The sequence below is a fragment of the Haliaeetus leucocephalus genome, unplaced genomic scaffold (genome assembly GCF_000737465.1).
Source record: "Haliaeetus leucocephalus isolate CR32 unplaced genomic scaffold, Haliaeetus_leucocephalus-4.0 Scaffold0, whole genome shotgun sequence".
Classification (NCBI taxonomy): domain Eukaryota; kingdom Metazoa; phylum Chordata; class Aves; order Accipitriformes; family Accipitridae; genus Haliaeetus; species Haliaeetus leucocephalus.
In genome coordinates, this window is record NW_010972436.1 from 10,090,945 (window position 1) to 10,105,985 (window position 15,041).

The following is a 15,041-nucleotide window of genomic DNA, read 5'->3' on the forward strand; positions in this document are numbered from 1 at the left end:
GGCGCAGGGGCGCCGCGAGCAGCGAAGCCCTTCGCTGGCAGCGCGCAGCGCGGGAGGGAGCTGCAGCGGCCGCGCTCCCCGCCGGGGGCCCCCCTGCCCAGAAACACGCGGCGCCTGCCCGGCCGCCGGCGCTAATCTCACATCCTCCCCCGGCGCACACGCACAAAACGACGGCCGGCTGCAGGGGAAGCGGGCGAGCCAAAAGGGGAAGCCGTCCCTGGGTGGGCTCGAACCACCAACCTTTCGGTTAACAGCCGAACGCGCTAACCGATTGCGCCACAGAGACTCCCACTAGGGGCAGTTGCCGCGGCGCGACTGATGTGCCGCGGCGCCGTGGCCGGCCGCGTGCCTCGCCGCCCCCTCGCCTCCGTCCTGGTGACCCGCGGGCCGCCACGCGCCCAAACCGCGCGTACAAACCCGGCTCCTGAATCACGAGCCTCGCGAAATGCGAAAAGAGGACCGAGAAAACAGCGAAAAGGGCGGCTTACTTTCTTCCAGCCAATATGAAAGACTAATTCCCCAAATCATTGTTCACAGCGGCATCCTTTTTCTGGGGAATAAATTCACAACTCAGAGTTAAAGCAGCTGCTTCTTGGCTGTTGCTAATTCACCCATTACACACGCAAGCCAAAATGTAATTCCCAAATACCGTTGCAAAATCACCCCAATAATATATTTAAAAGGTAATTTCAAGGGAGGCAGCATCCCTCTGCACGTACGTAGTAGGTAAATTATATTTACCTTTCTAAGCGACTGAAAACAGCAGTGAAGACAAGCTAACGTTCCTATTTCAATTTATCGAAATCCGCTTCCCACATTACCTTACAGTAAATCTGTACCTACGGCTCCGCCAAGTACAAAGTTTTCACATCCAAACCTGGGCAAGTGTTTTCCCCTTTTCTTTCACAGACCGACACTGTCTGAATCTCTTTGACGTCTTACAATATCAGTTGTTTCACTTTGTCCGTGTGGCTCCATGAAGCTCTGCCTGATGGCTCTTCTGTCTGCTGAAAGCCTTTGGAGTTGAGCAGGCACACGACACCCACTACACAAGGACAGGTGCTAACTCCTTTCCAAGCAGATGGCTGGCTATCTCCTAGTCTCTGCCCACCCAAGACCAAGAAGTACCAGCTCACTCCTGAAACCAGAGAGTGAGTCTTCAGCAGCAGGAGTAAAAGCAGGAGCGTGTTACTCCAGCTCTCATATTTTGTGCAATACCTCGCTCTTCAACACTATAAGACTTCATTCCTCAGCCCAGTGAGTAACTTTAAGCTGACCATTTATTGTCCGCAGCTCAGCCTTTCCAGTTTTTCCAATACTTTGAAAAGAGCTACATAAATGTCAGTATTATCACAATACTGCTCAATTTTTTACTGCATATTGTTGGTACCTTACCGACCAGCATCTTTTAAAACATGGAGGAGAAAGACAAGATATGCAAGCCCTCAACAGTAATTAAAATAATTGTTTTAAAGATTACTTTTGGGGGCATCATGCCCACTGCGGCATGCTTTCCTACCCAGACCTCTGCTATTCTCAGCGTCAGAAGAATCAGTTCGCAGGCTAGACCACTTCTATTTTCTCTGTGTAGGAGGACAACAAGGAGACAGTCCTGTGATTTTATGCACAAGCAAACGGGTATTTAGTGGAAACAGCAAGATTCCAGTCTGAACAAAGGCCTAACCCATAGACCAGTAGATGAACATTTGGGCATGGGTTTTGGGCCCTGAAACGTTTTACTTTATACGCATGAATATTCCCATTAGTTTTAATGAATGTAAAATTGACTGTTTTCAAAATCTGTGTCTAGAGGCTAGATCTAAAAAGGGACTTTGCTATGCTGATACTGACTACAAGCTCTAACTTTGAGGTGTCTGAGAGGAACACAGGACCTGGCATTAGACATCCAAGCCTGCCTATTCAGTGCGTCAGGACAGTGAGAGTGCTGCAGGTGAGGCTACAGAGTCACTTGGTACCTTTCTTCTCAGCATTCTTCCTCACTGAATCTTGGAGTCTTTCATTTAAAATCTTACAAGGTAAAAAAGAAAATAAGAAGAACGTATACAACAGCAAATGTTACCTCTTCAGCTTGAAACCCACAGATCAGCAAAGGATCTGAACATGGATGACTTTTGCTGACTGTTGAAGCACTAACCAGTGAGCCATCATACCAGAGAGCAACATTATCTATCACTACTCTGTAAATGGAAAAGATTAGCTATCTACCCTTAGGAGAAGGTTTCTGACTGTATCTTCAATAGAAAGGAAGAGGCCAAGTGCTGTTTAGGGCATTCAGAAACCAGAAAGGGCTGCTACTTCAGATTAATCGCCCTCCCTATCAGTGTTTGGTTCTTTATTTCTGGACAGCTCTCGTCCTTGATACACTGTTTCTTGTGGATGGTATCTGGAGTTGCTTAGGTTTTTTTCCAATATCCAGTGTATATAATTTAAATACCATTATTGGATTCACTAATTATTGATTATATTTTGGTTGATATTTTTATAAAAACATAATTATACACAAATATATTGCATATTAATATGTGGAAATATTATACTATGTAATTTAAAACTATTATTTTATTTTATAATATTTAAGTATTTTAAAACATTATTTTATTGTTATTTTGAGATCCATGAACTTACATGTTCATTGCTATGACATCTGTGACCTTCTTCAGATACAGGCTTTGGTTTCTGAATGTCAGAGAAATATAGGACATAGGGTGAAACTGGGTATTGTTTATGAATTTTATAAACATAAAATATATTCATCCTCTGTTCAGAAAAATTATTCACCCAGACCTGTTCCTAAAATCAGTTCAGCAGGATATAACAGAAACAAAAGAATCTTCCCACTTATATCACATAATTACTTCATTAACTACTCTATTTTGACAATTTCTCACAGGAAAGGACCGTTTACCCAACAAGCACATGCACCTATATTATTTCTTATTCTGTGTGTCCTTTTTGGTCAACTATTTGTCAGGTCCCAAGTTGCAACTCGGCCCAAACTACAAAAATTTATAGTCACAAAAGAATTCAGAACAGCTGCTCAGTTTCTGCCCAAATATATTTCTGATTGCTTACTTTGTAACAGAAGTCTGTAAGTGCTGAGCTTACCATCCAAAGATTTCTTGTGTTTTCCTCCGAAACGTATGATTCTAGTCCTGAATAACTGAAAGGATATCCCTGCAAATAGGATCAATTTACTTTAAAAGCAAAGAACAAGACTGAACAATAGTATTTTACTGACCTCCCCAGTTCACTTGGCTCTGGCTTCTCTTATAATTCAAGTCACACAAAAGAAGGCTAGATAAGAAAATCCAGAAATCTTAGGGTGTTGCTAATTGCAGACTGTTGGGTAACCTAAAAGTCAACTGTCCTCCCAACCTCCATAACCATGTTTACCAAAAGGAAATGGCACAGGGTGCCTGGTTCTGGATCATGCAACATATAGTTGCACTTACATTCAGGAGAGACAAGAAGCTGTTTCAGTGTGACTTGCAACAAAATTATAGAACAGCCATCGTTATTATTGGTAATTTGGAATATAGTTTGCAGCTGTGGCAAAAAAAAAACCAAGCCAAGCCAAATAGACAGGGCTACATTCAGCATCGATCTTCAGATCTCATCTGACATACTATAAGGGGAATTTTGCATTGCAGTTCCCTGAAATCTCTCTGTTCTGAGTGACTACCAAAAAGGCTACAACCATTATGGCAGTCAGTTTAATAGTTTCCACACAAAAAGAAAAAAAAAAGAAAAAAAAACCCAAAACAATCTTAAGACACTGCTTCAAAAAAGTGAAAAGAAGAAAATTTTACTGGCATAAGAAGTGAGCATAACACCAAGGAGAGCAATAATGATGCTTCTCACATAGCCTTATTTCTCTCAAGCACTTCTTATTGTCATGGCAAGAAAGGGAGACATTTCCTGTCCTTGCAAGTTTTTTGAACTGCACCTATTAAGAATGCTTAAGAGTTCTTAAAATAATAGTGAATATCATGAAGATAAGGATGAATCTTATGCGACCGAACTTCAATGTTGTCTCTACAGAACACACAGGAAAGCAGAGGAATTGCCAGCCTGTGTTTTCAGGAGCAGCAACCTATTTTAGCATTTTCTGAAGTCCAGGATTCAGATTTAAGTTCTAAACATAGGCCTCAGTTCAGGAAAGCAGCTGTATTCAGAGCAATATGAAAGCTTGTGTTAACTTCAAGTATAATCAGATTACTAACGTGGTATAAAAGTATTTTCTTAAATAGATTAAGCTTAAAAAAAAAAGTGAAGGGCAAATTTTAGAGCAGACTCAAAAGCACTGTTTGTTAAAAAATTAGAAGAACACAGATTTTGTATCCTTGCAATGCTTAGGAAAGCACATGTCCCTGACATATTCTCACCAGAAAACATCTACCTCAGTTCTAAAAGTTATTTTGCAGGTGATCACACTGGTCAGCTTTACATCTGCCCAAATGCTCTAATTCAGCCAGAACACTAATGTTTGAAGGAAAGGCAGTGAGAAAGGAAAACACAGGTAAGCTTTGTGGATCCACTCCAGATATTTCCAAACAGGAATCTGACATGTTCAGCCAGACAGCAATCTTAAGAAACCTGTGCTGACAGGTTGCATGGGCAACACCGCTTCTGGAGGCCTTTTCTTAATCAGACTGTTTCAAAGAGATCAGGCATCAAATTCAGGTATCAGTGCTCTTTTCAGTATGCATTTACAAGCTCAAAATGTTCTAGCATTGCCTTCTAGAAGAGGTCTGTATGAAAGATGACACAGGGGGTTGAAAGAACCATAGAGTAGCCATTACATTTTAGTTCCTCCAGCTACATTTATTACTAGCCATCAAAAGATTAGCAGAGGTTTCTAATCCTAGAACTCTGTTGCCAAAATGGAGGGAGGTTATGATATTCCACCATCAAAAGAAACTTGAATTCCTATGGTTACAGTTAGCTCCGGGAGAATTCTAATTCTTTCAAACACCTCTGGAGCAAGGAAGCTTCTTCCATTGCTGCTCCCTGGCTGTCTCTTGCAATGCGAGCAGCATCCTGCAGGACCCCAGGATATCAAACATGTTGATGGCCTGAACTTGCAATAAAAACCTCTTTCTTGGAGTTATAATAGGAATGGTATACAAGAGATTTGTCTTGTTCCTTATAAGGATTATGTAAGAGATATTCAGAATATTCTTGGTAATACACAGCAGAGAGAAACTAAAGGATACATCTCTCTGTCTCTCTCTCTTATAACCAATCCCTTTTCTTCATATGGTCTCAGACATGGACAGATGCTACAGTAATGGGGCCTAGATCAAAAAGTAAAAGCAAAACTAAAACTAGATCTCACTCTCCTACAATTGAATGGGAGAGGAAAAAAATGAGGAGGTTTATAATTACCTTGGTTGAAATAAGGGACAGTGTATTTCCATTGTTCCATGAAATTTTATGATCATTTAGCATAGACAGGAATTCATGTGGGTGCTGGAATATTTAAAGAATAATTAAAAAAAAAAAAAAGAAGAACCTTTAAGCCCCCAAATTAAATATACCTATCCTAGTGCCAAGCCTTGAAAAGTATGAGGTAGAGGAAGATAAGAATATGGAGAGTAAAGAAAAGAGAGACAGATTAGGAGGAAAAAAGAGAACAAAGAGGAGTGGGAGTGAAACAAAAGGATAAAAAATCAGAAGAGTGAAAGGAAGTCTGAATTAGCTCATTTTTCAGACAGGCCATATTCCTGCTGCTTTCAGAGATTTTACAGTGAAAGGAATCAACATATTTTTGCAGTTTCAACAGCCTGTGGTGAGACTGAAGGCAAAAAGAGAACGCAGAGGGAACTGACCTCTCTCCAGTTGCTCCTGTCTTAATGGATGGTATAATCTCCACTACAGCAAAGGAACAGAGAAGGCACTTACTGAGTTACTCACAGCTCCCTGTCCCCTCCTCCTCCTCTTGGCCCCCAGCTTCTCAGATCTTTCTATTAAACTTTTAATAGTGGGGACCCCCTCACTCAGGGCAGCACTGCAGTCATTCATTAGTGTCCACCTAGGGAACAAATAACTCTTTAGCTGCACTGTAGGTGTCCAGCTTGCTTTGTGCCTGGAGGGGGATTTGTAATCGAAACAGGGAAGTGCAGGAGCAAAGAGAAAAAATGGGCAATAATAACCCGTGAACTCGCCTTTCATTCAGGTAACACACAAGACACATGTTAATGATTTCAGCTTAAGTACCAGGCAGAGAACTAACTGTACACTAACCAGGCAGAAACCACCTGCATGTGCCAACGTAGCTAAGCAGGGACTTCTTGGAGAAGAGACAGCAAGAAGTAACTTGCTGAATTTGCAAGGAATTGTTTTGTTCTGTACTTTACTGTTCTTCATTTGCAAAGTCCCTTTCCAGACTTCACCTGAATGGATCAACAAGCTAAGATTTTTCTAAGGTCTTGTACTTTAGCCTGTCTGCACAGAGTATTCCTCTAACTGGATTAGGAGAACCCATGAACATCGAGACAGAATGCGCTGGGATTTCAGCAGCTATGCTATCTAATGGGACTAGAATATCAGCCAGTTATGTGCTATCTTAGGCAGAACTGTTTCAGACCTCATGGCCTAGATTGCCTGGATCATTAAGATAGTTTTAAAATACAAATTAATTAAAACATAGACAAATAGGAAATGGGTTTTCTTCCTATAATTTCTGTCAAAATGCATGTGTGTGCAAAACCAATCATGCAATCTTTATCTAAGCACTCCCCTTCATTTGCCTCTTTCAGGTTTTTGGGTGACTACTGGCCCCAGCAGGGTGAGGCAGCCACTTGCCCATCTTGCCAGTACCCTTGGATGAACACATCAGCCTGCAGCATATAACAGGTAGAATACAAGAGAAGAAAGGTCTCTTTAACAGAGAAGAGGGGACTGCAAATACCTTTGAGGACAATGTTCCCTTTTTCATCCCTAAATATTTGCAATCAATACAGCTTCAGTATTTTGCAAGCTAATCAATAATGCAGTGACAGTGAAAGAGATGTGAGGGTCTTTTTAGCGGCTGCAAACTGGCAATGATGCTTTGATGGCTCCTACCGAGGATTTATCATTTCTTGGATAATCTCCTGCAGAACACTGTGGGGCCTGAGAGTTTAATATACAATATGGCTATAGGAAGGAGACTGGACAGATGACTGCACTTTATCTTAATTCCCTATAGCATCATGTGTCAAGGAAATCAAAGGTAAAATAAAAGCATGATACATGTTTAAAAGTATGAATACAGTGTACAAAAACTGTTGTTTGGACATTTAATATACCTAAGCTGGTCCACAGAAGGTAAGACAGGGCAAGGGTGTTATGAGGAACCACAGTCTTGTTTTGCCATTGTCCTTGCCATGAGGGACTTCAGAGGAACTTCATTATTAACTACTATTATTAGACTATATTACAAATTATTTCTGAGACATACACAAGCTAAATCCCTCTCCCTTTCCACAAGCATGCAAGTTACTAACTGTGAATAAAATGAGAACGACTTGCCCCTAAATAACGAATCACATGCAGTATTTAATAAATAGGAACAGAAGAGGTCACATCTCCAAAGTTTAATACATTTTGGTCAAAATGCTCCTGGCTCAAGTGACCAGAACATTTACTGAGATGTGCTACCCCTGAGGGAAGGGATCTTCCATTCAGGCATATCTACTACTACACAGAACACTGCCACTCACACACAGCATAATTCTCCCAGGAAAAGGAAATACAGGCTGTGCACAGCAGCATATTCTGACACTAACAAAGTTGTCCTCCTTTTCCTTGAGGCCGTGATGTAGGGCCCTAATAATAAGCCCAAGAGCAATCAGACAACATGTAAAATCTCGTCAGTTCACCTGCCCAGGAACCCTCTAGGCCTGAAAGGACTAAAACTATTCCTTTTCCCTTCTCCTTTCTCACTTTTCATTCATCACATAAAAGCCTTTCTAGATTTCCTGAAGTTTGTGTTGCAATTATTGAGTGCCTCCAAATAATTATTATACATATATGAAATTCTACTTAAAGAAAAAATGGTATATTAATAAATACACACTGCAACACATCCCAATTGCTACTGAAGAGACTCCCAATCATCCTGCATTACATGCTAAACCATGTATTTTTCAAAAGAACACAATCCAGCATTTTCAGTTTTTCATACAGCCAAGCAGTAATTCCAGTACCATCAGCTTTTTTATTTTTTTCACACTATATGTTAATACACTGTACATCTGCTCAATTTCCACAAGTAACTACCTAAGTGTAAATACAAAATATGAAAAACATATGATCATGTACAGCATATTTTTAAGTCTTATAGCCCTTCCTAGTCTTGTAATTACATTGACTAGCTTTAATTTCCAGATTCTCAGAGGTTTAACCTTTTTCTTCTTTGCAGTTTGTAAAAAAAACCCCAACAACACACAAAAAAACCCAAAACAGGTGTGCATGAGTCTGTCAATGCACCTGGAAATTTTCAATCTTTTTTTAAAAATTAAGATAATCAACACAATTGTACTGTTAAAATCAGCAAATTCTCAATTAAATTGTCATGCAACCTTAAAATAGCTCATTTTCTGAAATTATTTCATTTGTTTTTAGTTTAGGATTTTTTAATGTTTGTTAAAATATTATACCAAAACCGTCAAGCTAAAACACGTCAAAATGAATGATGATAATAACAACAAAAATTATATTTATGGTCTTTTACAAATCACAGTATCCTGTTCAATGACACACATGCAGATTTATAACAAAACTGGTCTCACAAGACTACAGAACCCTTTAAAAGCAGCATTTCTGCCATATTCAACAGGCTTTTGCAGCTTGGTAGGTACAGATAATTTGTATTTCATACAACCAATGGTCATTAAAGACCCCCCCATATCTCTCTTAAATTGCATTAATTGGAAAATTGTTCATTTCCTCTTCCTCCAGCTCTGTTTTCACATATGATGAATTTAGGGATGTTTTGCTGAAAATGGGCAAGATATTATGCTACATACAGATACGCCTGCTGAAAACAATTCAATGAATTAAAAATTACCACGGACTGCAACTGACCTTTCATATAAACCATATATCTCTATATTTTTTTACATGCCTTAATGATTATTATAGTTTGGCTCAATGAAAGCAACTGAAGAGTACAATATCTAGCATTTGGTTTATGTTAGTTACAATTTCAGTGTTCTATTTACAGAGGTTTGTGATCCCCACCCTGGAAATCTTACTCAGATGAATAATCCAATCTCATGTAAGTATTCTGAATGAGAGATGCAGGACTGACTCTTGCATTCTGATATAAACACAAGATAAACGGGTAGACAAACTATATAGATCAACTTAGGTAGTGGATGCCTCCTTACTGGAGACAATGTGTCTGCTATCTGTACAGGATTTTTAGGCAGATGACCACAGCAATGTTGAATCCAAAGTCCTTACAAGCTCCAAGAGCCCTGCAGTACTTCTGATGGAAACATATAACAATCAGCTCTACACTGTTTGTACCCACTCCTCCCAACAGACAAAAAGTTCGCTATCTCCAGCACCACAGTGTGCATAAACACGTTTTTCAATATTATGCTTCAAATGTTAATTCTAGTCAATACAAAGATCACAGCCTAGGATGTATTAAATACTGGTTTGCCTCTATGAGAAGGGATATATATAACATCGTTTCCATCCTAAGTCCATTTTTTTACTAAAATTACCATGGAAATGTATGTTTTGTTCATTTTGATATTAAATAAATGGAGAATCACAACTGTGAAAAATACTTCTGTGGCTAGTGGCTTGTTTAGTTTTGAAAATTAAATTCTGTAAATACATATCAAGATATTATTCATAAGGATTTTAAAATAACAAATCTTAACAACACATGGAATAAATATACATATAAATATGTGTTAGAAATTATACACATTTCTAGTTCAGAGCAGATGCAACTATTGCCAACATCTTCCTCATTGGTACTTTTTCTCTTCACTTCAAAGGTTTGCACACAAGGTTTGTGCACATGGATTTTCTGACTTTTTCATGATCTAGCCTTACAAACGCTCAAGTAACTTTCACCAGAGGTATAGTCCAACTCTGCTCCAAAGCTTCCCATCTTAGTCAAGCTGCTTATACGTTTGCAGAATGAAGCCTTTGGTATAGACACAGATACACGTGGCTAAGTGAGATTTGGCTACCGATTTCAGTGTGTTCTGTATCAGACAAAGCAACAAAGGAAAGGTGGCTTGTTCTCCTGTGTGAGCTGTAAATACCAACCATCACACCACTTAATAGGTTTATTTTATTAATAGCATATATTTAAAGTCTTCAATGCGAGTTTCTTTTGAACGATGAAAGGCTGGTAAATTCTTAAAAGATAATAATCAGCAGTGCAGCAGTTCTTTGATGGTCTGTAATTACCCAACTGTCCACTGTTTGAACGACAGCAGCAAACTACCACTCACCATTAGTTTATTTTTATTTATAACTTGTACTTTAGGTAAGAATCCATGAATTACAAGCAAAACAAATTGCTTACTCGAAACACTTACCACAGAGGCTTGTTTTTTTACATGCATTAATATAGCTGAGATACACGTGACATTTTAAATGGAGGTTAAACTGATGTAAATAAATGCAATTATTTGAAAGCAAACAGGATTCAGTCACATTTATTTCTGCATGGGATTACCGTACGTTTTCCCCTGGTGTGTATCATGAACAAACACTGAACCACAGGAATTCCAGAAGGCTGTGGATTTTAAAACTTCCTACCAACGTGAAATTTGACGATATGGCACTGTACTCTTTCTTTTAATTTTATATGATTTGCCTGAGGTAACATCTTGTGTAATTGTTTTTAAAATAATTACCCGTAGAACCGCTTAAGCTGGAGGGATGGCGAAAGGTTTGAATTTCACAGACTTTTGCTTTGCTAATAAAAAAGCTACAGATGAACCCCACGCACGCCTGAGCCCCGCACCCAGAACTGCCGATCCTGACATGGCGGCAGGGCCACAACGACCTCCCCACCTGGGAGCATACCCTGATGGCCGCCATCACGGGCCTCCCCTGGGGGAAACTGAGCCCCGGCCAGCCTGCAGTGCCCACCAGCACCCACCCCACCAGGCCCTGACCCCTTTCCGGGGAATCCTGCCCTCAGCCAGCCCCGGGAGCCTGCCACGGCCCTCGGCCGCCTCAGTGGCCACCACAGCAGCAGTGCTCCTTCCCGCTCTTCTCCGCAGGCACCATGTGGTGCCACCCATCCCACCGCTACCCTTCCCTGCCTCACACCCACCTCCTGCCTCCGGGCCAGCTGCTCTCCGGCGCCGCGGGCTGTTTTCTCCCACTTCTTTCCTCAAAGTACCGCCTCCACCTGAGAACAGCATGTGGCAGCGGCTCCTCCGCCTGGAGACCCTCCGGGAGGGGCGGCGGTGGACAGCCCCTTCCTCACCCGCCTCTTCTTCACCAGCCCCTCACGCCGAGAAATGGCCTCTCGCAGCAGCCCCCTCCCACCATCACAGTCCACAGCGGATGGGCAGGCCTCGGGCTGCCATGGTGGGGAAATGGCGGCGGCTGCCTGGAGACTCCAAGAGGCACAGTGAGTCCTGCTGCCGCAGCCCCAAAACCACCGGCTCGTGAGATGAAATTAAGTATTGCGTGCACATATATGTGCATATATAAACACTACATCTGTGCAATACCATTTCTTTGTATCGTTCTTGCAAAAATTTATCAATTTATGTGTAAGCAAAATCTGGCTGTCACCAAGTAAAGCAAAACAAAGTTACCCTGATCTAAGGCCAGAGACAGTTCAAAAGCAATTGTTGACCAAAAAGACACGCCAAAATTAATAGATGTAATCTTGCAACCTTTTGTAAAGGATTTAAATTTCAAAAGTGAATTTGTAAAGTTTTTGTATGCCTTTCTCATACTCTGTACTGCTTTAGTTTTACTACTGTGGAGCAGCCCTCAATGCAGCAGTTTGAAACAAAGAAGAGTGAAAAATCACCGTACACCCGGAGCGACGCTGAGGAGCCGCCAAATTTCCATGCTGCAGGCATTAGGCAGCCCAATTCCGCTTCTGCTGAAGACAAAACAAAAAAAAGAGTTTTGCCACCAATATCACTGGCAGCCAGATCAAGCTGCCTGCAGCAGCAAGGTTTTGCAAACCACTTAGGTGGTATGATAAAGACTCTGGGACACAGTGATCTTACTGTACTCAGCAGGGACAAAAAACCCCACTCAATTTAATGCACCAAACCATTTCAGCCACTGTTTTTGCCTTTTGCTCTTGCACAGGTCTTCTGGAAGTTGTTTAAAATAGTATATAAGCAAATACAAAATGTCAATTTTACATCATGCTGATTTCAGCTAAAGTTCTGTGTAAGGAACAAAAAAGAATTTAATAAAATCTAATTAATAATATCAAAACAGCCAAATAATTAGCCTTCTCTGTGCTGACCAGTAGTCTTGATGATGGTTGTTTCAAACAACACAAGTTAGGAGTAAATGCAAAAGGAACAATCTTTCCATAATCAAACCAATGTAGGGACATTGCTGGCTTACAGCACCTTTAGGAAGGCATTGACTGTTCTTACTACCTTTGTATCAATGTGGAGGCATAAGCATGACCCTCTCTTATTCTTGCTCCATTGGAGAGGTTACCCAGAGGTTAGGGGTGCTGGGCTCCCAGAAGCAGTTTCCTACGAGACTGGATCTCACATGCATTTGCAGCAGCGTTACTGTGTAAGTCACAGTCTGGCCCATATAATCCATTAACTCAACCAGAGATCAATTCCTGGGAGAAGTCTATTCCATTTTTTAAGAATGACTTTGTCGCCAGCATTGTAAATCTAGCAATAAACTGTTGCGAAACTCTATCCTCTCTCACATTTAAAAGAGCTTTGCAGAAAATGAATCTTGGGGGATAGGGAGACACAGGGACATATGTCTCCAAATATTTCAGAGAGGAGCTTTTCTACCTGGGACTAAGAACACATTTTTGTATTTTTGAATATTTATGTAACTAGTACATTTTTAGAATGTTATTTTTACCGTTATTCCAATAAACCATAGCTTTGTATGGTCACCTCCAAAAAACATAGGCAGGAGTATCTTTGTCATAGTTGCGTATTACCATCAGACATACATATTTATAACTCTCCATTTCCTTGAATGCTCCACATAAATAGATGCTCAGTGCTTGTCATGTTACATGTCTTGCAGATAGTAAGAACAAAAGAAAAACAACAAAGAAACAATACCAAAAATAATTTTTAAAAATCTAAGCTGAAAACATAAAAGATAAATGTTCAGGCATTCACTGGTAACAACCACAAATTTGAAGGCAGTGAGACTGAGCTGTTTTGCTTTCTTCATGCTTATGAATACAATATGATAGATATCATGTGAATGGGGAGAAAATGGTTTAAATCTAGTATTATTCTTTGTGTAAGTGTATTTTATATTGATAGACTAATTAAAAAAACAGTCACCTTTACCTTTATAATAAAGTTCTAGCGTGCAGGAGCTCTAGTGAGAGACTAACCTCAATTTCTTCGCTCCAGTCACATGAACATGGTCAGGGTCACAAACAGTTATATATACCCTGTCATATGGCACAAGGGTCAGTATCTACTAATTCCAGTGGCTACTGTTACAATATTCAACCACCAAAAGTTTCAGATCAGAAGTTGAAAGTTTGAGACATTTACGAGTGAGAACAGAGGCTCCTAATTTAAAACGTGTGTGACCTTAATATAGCATTTGGGGGTTCAGAATGTTCTTAGGTACCTTGCCTAATGCTGCAGTTTTACAATACTCCCTCACTTCCAGTCGTAAAACTATGGCTTGATTTACCTTATCTGTAAATTATGAAGAATAGATATTTGATAAAAGCAAATTTCCATGACTATTTGAACCAGTAACAGGCAAAATAGTTTTCCTTAATGCAAAAGCAGAATAAAAAGAACCCTTAATTCCAGCCATAAGTTAGCATTTCTCACAGATGTGTATATTTTTCAGAAAGTACTATAAATCAGAATGATTCTGTACTTGTCAATGATAACTCTGTTTATGTAAAATAATCTTATAATGGGACACCAGAATAATCTATCTTAATGAAAGACAGATTTATATCCATACGGTCCAGTTATTCACAGACTGTAACAAAACATATAAAAATGTAGATCTGACATCATTGTAAGTCTTGCATACACAATTGCCTTCTTCATGTGTGATATAACAATGAGAAACTATCACCTACTCCTGCTCCCATTGAAATCAGGGACACATTCCCATTTACATCACTCACAATTAGATGAGAGATCAAAACTAGTGTCCAGCTTTTGAAAACTCCTTAAAAATAGGTATCATATGTATTTGACTAACTCTGATTTTTCCACAACTTATTGGAAATATCACTTTTTTCTTCATAATTAGCCCAAAGAATTAAAACAAAACTCCGAAAAGTATGGACATGCACAGTATTTGACATAATTTCTGTAATTCCATCCATAAGTTTTTGCATAATTACAGCTTAGAGTACAAGAATCCAACTCAGAAACCTGGCACATCTAACAATTTTCATTAGCAAATTACTTAATAAATGGCAGTGAAATAGAAATGGAAGACCTGTATGCTGTGATATATCTCATTTTCTCTGGTGGGCATTAGTATGTTACTGATGAGTGATATTTGGAGAAAAATCTTTCTTTATTTAATCATGTGCACTCTTTCTGAAGCCAAAACTCAGTGCATCTACAATAATATAACTACAAGAACTGTGTGATCAAATATGACCAAAAAAATATCCATTATTTACATGATTATTTCACCTAAGGTTCTCACTGATAATGTTTCAGCAGCTTTTTTGATAGAAGCAATATTAACAAATGAACTGACGATGAAATCATTAAAGAAACAAAGTAATATATTTTTAATAGTATGCAAAAGTTTAATGCAGATAACTTAGTTACCTAGTCATGGTTTTGTATCAATGTCAATGAAATTTC

At 39.7% G+C, this 15,041-nt stretch overlaps 1 non-coding gene across 1 annotated transcript; it reads right to left on the minus strand.

Annotated features, from left to right (window-relative positions):
* Positions 1-212: 212 nt before the first annotated feature.
* TRNAN-GUU lies at positions 213-286 on the minus strand. Its single transcript has one exon. It is a non-coding gene; the product is annotated as a tRNA-Asn (tRNA).
* Between the last annotated feature and the right edge of the window lie 14,755 nt (positions 287-15,041).